The following is a 6,293-nucleotide window of genomic DNA, read 5'->3' as shown; positions in this document are numbered from 1 at the left end:
CTCTCACCTCCAGGATCACTGGATCACTGACGTCTTGCCCCTCACTCACCACAAATCACCCAAACTCAGTGGCGTAAGACAACTGTTTCATTCTGCTCCTGGACTCTGCGGGCCAGGGGTTCAAACAGGAGATGGAAAGGGCTGCTTATCTCTGCTTCACAATGTCTGGAGCCTCGGCTGGGAAGAATCAAGGGCAGGGGGCAATTCAAGGCATGGCACTGGAGTCATCAGGAGGCTCGCCCCTTCACACCTCTGGCAAGCTGTGGGCTGGGACCTCAGTGGGTTGTCAGCCAGAACACCCACACGTGGCCACTCCACACGCTTGAGCTGCCTCACAGCATGGCGGCCTCAGTCTTTTGCATGGCTCGGAGTTCAGGGCTCTCAGTGCAAGTGTCCCAGGGAAAAAAGAAACTGCAAGGCCTTTTGCCATGTGGCTTTAGAAGTCATGGAACATCTCTTCTGCCACACTCAGTTGATTGCAAGCGAGTCAGAAACCTGCCCAGGTTCAAGGGGAAGGGACATCCCAGGGAAGATTGTGTGTGTTTCTGAGACACGTTTAAAACCCTCCAGAGTAGCCTATGTAGCCAAGTCCAAACTAGGCTTCATGTGAGTCTCCATCAGCTTCCCTGTAAGGAGCTCCTTTATCTTCAATTCTTGGACCCTGAGGTACTTTGGAGGTGATCATGGGGAAGTTACTTAAGCGCTTCTTGGTTCCTTGGCCATGGTTGAATTTGAAAGCAGCAGAACTTGCGTGGGAAGCCCTCTTTCCCTTTGCTCTTTCTCCAACCCGTGACCCTCCTCCATTGTCTGACCACTGCACCCAGCCTCTGCTTTGACAGCTGTCTTGCGGGTCCCCGGGAGTGGTCTGGCACCCTCTTGTATGTCCTTGCAGAATGACTTGCATGCTGATGATGTGTGCCTGGCTCAGCACAGACATCTCCCTTCAATACCTCCGTACCAAGTCCTTGCCTTACCACGCTTTCTGCCTGAAGTTGTTCCCCGCCCCCCCCCCACCCCCCAAAAGGGAAGAAAGACTCGTGAGCATGTTCCAGAAGGCATCGATTGGCCTGCCCTGCCTAGCACAAGGCACTTGCTCAGTCAATGATTGGTGAATAAGTTAACCCTGGCTTGCATGTGCTCTAGATGACTCCCGGGGTCTGATTCCAGCCTGAGTCACCAGAGGATTCGTGGGGACTAGAGCAAAGGAGAGCCTTGCATGTTGCCAGAAGGGAGGTAGTTTGATATACGTGAGGTGCCGCTGTGCCTGTGTGTTTCGGAGGGACCGGGAGTGGGTGGTGATGGACCTGTGGCACGGTATTGCAGGCTGGAGCCAGGACTTGACACGTTGGCATTACCTGGCTTCTGCACATCCGCCCTTTATGATCCCCAGTACTTGGAAACTTTTCTGGACACACTGAGAAGACTCTCCAAGAGCCAGGCTACCTGTCAAGTTTCCAGGGCCTCCGACCCCTGCTGCCTCTTCTTTTCCTCCCCAGAGTGTGCGGATAAAGCACCAGAATCTCTCTGGGGAAGCCTGACCTCACTTGAAAAAGGACCTGTTTGAGAGAGGTGTATGTGTTGGTGGGGCCGGGAGGTGCCTAGACTTGTAGGGACCTGTATCGATGAGAGAAATGACAAAAATAATCTTCTACTCAGTCAATCCAGCTAAAGATGCTGCAGTCCCAGGGAAACGTTTAGGAAGGATCTGCTTTTGTGTTTCTCATTTGTGAAAAGCAACAACAACAAACAAACAAAGGAAAAGACTCCCAGGCTTCCTGCGGGGAGGGAGCTATGGGTCCTCCCGGGAGAAAGGGCTGCAGACTGACTGACTGAAGGAGTCCTCATTGTGGGGGAAGCGAGCTTGCTTCTTTTTCTTTCTTTTCCATTCCCTGTGCAGACTCACAGCCCTGTGCACTTAATTCTCCATGCCTGTGCATCAGCATTGCAGTAGACTTTTCCATATGCTCCTTCCACTCTGAACAACAGCATGGATTGTTATTTCCAACCTGCTGAGGAAAGAACCGAGGCTCAGAGAAGTGAACTGAGTTGCCCAGAACGTATTGCCGATAAGTGGATGAACCCGATTATTTATTTATTTAATGAACATACTAAGTTATGCATTGAGCTACGGAGAGAACAAAGATGAATAAAATGTGTTGGTTCCGGCCAAGAAGAAATTCAGCGTAGGAGCGGAAGATAGCAATTATACAACAATATGGTAAGTGCAATGACAGCCGTACATGGGGCATGAGGCTAAGTACCAAGAGGGGCATCTAATGCAGCTGGGGATGTGCAGGGTGGACTTCCTGGAGGAGGTGGTGTTTGAACTGTGGATCATAAGCGGGAGGTAGTTCCGTGAAGAGAGGCTGTGGGGTGGGGCAGAACATTCCAGAAAGCGGAGGCAGCACAATCGAGGCGTGGAACTGCAAAACAGCAAGGCAGGTGGAACTATTAACGAGTTCCATGTTGCACTAAGGTTGGTCCACCTGGGGTTTATCTAACTTCGAAATGCAAGCCCTCTTCCGCTGTGCTGGACCTCCTTACCTGGTTTATTTTGGAGGTCGTGGCTCGTATGGTACTTCCTGGGGGCTTTGGATACCCAGTTTTTACTTTTAAAAGTCCCTTGTGTAATTAACAGAGTGTGGGAGGCGTTTCCTGGCACTTCGCCACCGTGACTTCTCAGCAGGGCTTCGGGGGGAACCAGGAGGTGGCCGTGCCAAAGGCTTTTGACTGAGGGAAAGTCAACCCACCGCCCAGGGTGCCATGACTGCCCCACGGCATCTCGGAAGAAGTAGGCCAAAGATCATCAGGAAACAGTGGCTTCTGGGTTCACTGCCACAAAGCAAGCTATGGTGAGTCAGAAGGAAGCAAAACTTACCTGCACCAACAAACAGGTCTGGCGGGCAGCAGATAAAGATATTACCTCAGAGAAAGACCAGAGCTGAAAATGGGCAAGGCCTAACTGTGCCAAAGATCGGCTGTGTCCTTTCTTTTTTCTTTTTCTTTTTCTTTCTTTTTTTTTTTTTGGTAACCATGGTAGGGGCGGTGTGGGTGGTGTGGGGGAGGCGTCTGATACGTGCATTTACATTTCCAGCCCCTAAATAAACACAACCTGTTCTTGCGGCTGCCCCCAAACTGTTCTCACCCTGTGGCTTTTTGATACACTTCCTCATGGGCTCACTGGGGAGGATGTGAGGATACAGACTCTTGGGGTTCTGTCAGGAAATCCCTTATCCCACAACCCAGGCCTCATGCAAACAGGTAGAGCTTCTGTTCTGCTGTGCGAAGTTCGTAGGAAGGACAGTTGTGGCCTGTCAAGTTGAGGTGACCTTTATAAGAAGCCCTTTCTGGTAGGGGACCCGGAGTCAGAGCACGGGGCGCCGGGAGCAACCTTTGTCATTTTATGCGTCAGGAAACTAAGTGGAAGCTGAGTCTTACTTTGCCAAAAGTCAGTCTGACATTAGACATAGAACCTGGGTAAAGTCCAGTCTCTTGACTCAAAGCCTACTGCTCTCTGCACAATGGCTTGCCCCCCACCCCCATGTCGCTCTTCTGCCTGCTGTCACAAAGTCTAAAGTACTGTTTAGTTATCTTTTAAAAATTTATTATTATTATTTTTAAAATTTTTCATAATTAAATAATTTTCTTATAATATAATTCATTGTCAAATTGGTTTCCATACAACACCCAGTGCTCATCCCAACAGGGGCCCTCCTCAATGCCCATCACCCACTTTCCCCTCCCTCCCGCCCCCCATCAGCCTTCAGTTTGTTCTCTGTAATTCAAGAGTCTATTATGGTTTTCCTCCTTCCCTCTCTATAACTCCCCCCAGCCCCTCTTTCCTTCACCCGTGGTTCTCTGTTAAGTTTCTCAGGATCCACATTTGAGTGAAAACATATGGCATCTGTCTTTCTCTGCCTGACTTATTTCACTCAGCATAATACCTTTCAGTTCCATCCACATTGCTGCAAATGTTGCCAGATTTCATTCTTTCTCATTGCCACGTAGTGTTCCATTGTGTGTATAAACCACATCTTCTTTATCCATTCGTCAGTTGATGGACATTTAGGCTCTTTCCATAATTTGGCTATTGCTGAAAGAGCTGCTATAAACATTGGGGTACAAGTGCCCCTATGCATCAGCACTCCTGTATCCCTTGGGTAAATTCCTAGCAGTGCTATTGCTGGGTCATAGGGTAGCTCTATTTTTAATTTTTTGAGGCACCTCCACACTGGTTTCCAGAGTGGCTGCACCAATTTGCATTCCCACCAACAGTGCAAGAGGGTTCCCGTTACTCCACATCCTCTCCAGCATCTAGAGTCTCCTGATTTGTTCATTTTAGCCACTCTGACTGGCATGATAGTTATCTTTTTTTTTTTTTTTAATATTTATTTTTGAGAGAGAGACAGAGTGTGAGTGGGGGAGGGGCAGAGACAGAGGGAGACACAGAATCCATAGCAGGCTCCAGGCTCCTAGCTGTCAGCACAGAGCCTGTCGCGGGGCTTGAACTCATGAACCATGAGATCATGACCTGACCTGAGGTCAGATGCTTAACTGACTGAGCCACTGGGGCGCCCCTTAGTTATCTTCTAAATGAGCATTGCTGTTTATTTACCTTTTGTTTACTGAAGGAAGCCACTTGAAAGGCCATCTTTTATTGCTATTTGTAGGTTCAGTGCCCATCACACGCCAAAAGTGTCCCTGTAGTATTTCTACCCTGGAATGCACAAACAGAGACCCCCCCTGGGAGCTGAGATTTGGTGGATCATTTCGATTTAAATGGGACCTCACATTTAACAGGTCTTCTTGTCCATTATCTTGCCTGGCCCTGTTCAAATACAGCTATATTTTCTGGGTTACTTTGGCATTCATAATTCTTGACAGGAAAATCCTCCCATCGAATCACTGCTTTATTTCTTTGTTTCAGGAGATTATCTAGCGTGTCTAATAGAGCAACAAGTCATGTCCCGTGGCTCCAGGTCTGCTATTCCATAGCATACCGAAATCAACCACAAGATCGTGCCTCCCACTTCACCTAAGTCAAGGGGAGAGGTGGGGCCCCTCTCTGCCCTCTGTGGAGGTGGAATCTATGACCAAATGCATGTGTGCTTTCTTGATTTCTCCAGGGCTCTCCAGAGAGGTAGCATTCCTGGATGATGGGGGTTCAGAGAAAATTGAGATTAACTTTCCATGAAGCAACACAAGCTCAAATCTAAGAAAGAATTGTCCAGCTGGGAGTCACTGGAATATTGATGGAATATCACTTCTTGCTATTTAATTCATTCATCTGGGATAGAAAAGACATCTCTTGGGGATGATTCAGGTCAGTGGTGTCCAAGTATTTTTAGTATGGAGGCACATTTTCATCTAAAAACATTTATAGACCTGCAGATAAAGGTACTCACATTTGAGAAATGCATTGATAGAACAAATGCTTAATGGCAGGGGCCATCACCTTTAAAGTAATTTGAATGCTGGTAATCACAACCTTTTTAATATACTATCCCAAAGTTGAGTTACTGCTTTCCTTCTGCAACTCTCTGTGCCTGTCTTCACCACTGGACCAGAAATACCTATCACAGGGGCAGAGTTGGTTTGACTTGTCCACCATCTGTTGTATATTTCAGCACCCAGCACAGTTCCCAGCACAAAGTAGGCACCTTCTGTATATTTGTAGACTGAATCAATAAATACAATAGAAGTGTCAGAGTATATGTACATGAGTCATACTATTTAGCCAGTCCGTAGGTACTGATTCATGCAAATATGGCACCCCCAACTATGGGAGCCCACAGACCGGAAACTGTGGATTCAGATTTACATCTTTGCATCCAGTATTTTGTTCCCTTTTCCCCACAGAGGGTTTATGTTCAGTAGACCACAACCACCTGGACAAATGATAACTACAGGTGGGAGCCTGTGCTAGTTGACCTCCCGAAGTCCCTTCCAAAATGGTAGGTCCATGAAGAGGACAGAGTGCACCGTTCAGAAAGGCTGGAACTTCCCAACACCCACGGAGAGAGGGACATTGATGACAGCTTCTTTCAAGAGCCAGTTTCTTACATTTGTAGGAGCAAAAGGTAAGCTAATCTCTGTGAGCCTCCAGGTAGTCTGGTTGTTATTTCAACCCCAAACAGGCTTGCAAACGTTCTTTGCCCATTTCCTCTGTCAACCGATTTGTGTGGAGTGTTGATAACTGAAGTGACACCCAGTAAACACTCTTTGTCTTATAAGATGTTGACTGGAGTGGAGACATGTAGGGAAATGTAGGAGTTGAAAGAAAGAGTGCTGGC

General features: G+C 47.8%; 1 long non-coding RNA gene across 1 annotated transcript; it reads left to right on the top strand.

The window, feature by feature from the left end:
• Positions 1 to 656: 656 nt before the first annotated feature.
• Positions 657 to 6,079, top strand: LOC113603851 (uncharacterized). The gene is made up of 3 exons (XR_003425592.2): positions 657 to 2,218; positions 2,639 to 2,852; positions 5,860 to 6,079. It is a non-coding gene; the product is annotated as an uncharacterized LOC113603851 (long non-coding RNA).
• Positions 6,080 to 6,293: the final 214 nt, after the last annotated feature.

This window comes from Acinonyx jubatus, chromosome E4 (assembly GCF_027475565.1).
Source record: "Acinonyx jubatus isolate Ajub_Pintada_27869175 chromosome E4, VMU_Ajub_asm_v1.0, whole genome shotgun sequence".
Classification (NCBI taxonomy): Eukaryota; Metazoa; Chordata; class Mammalia; order Carnivora; family Felidae; genus Acinonyx; species Acinonyx jubatus.
The sequence above is the reverse complement of the archived record's forward strand: the minus strand, read 5'-3'. Positions and strand labels throughout refer to the sequence as shown.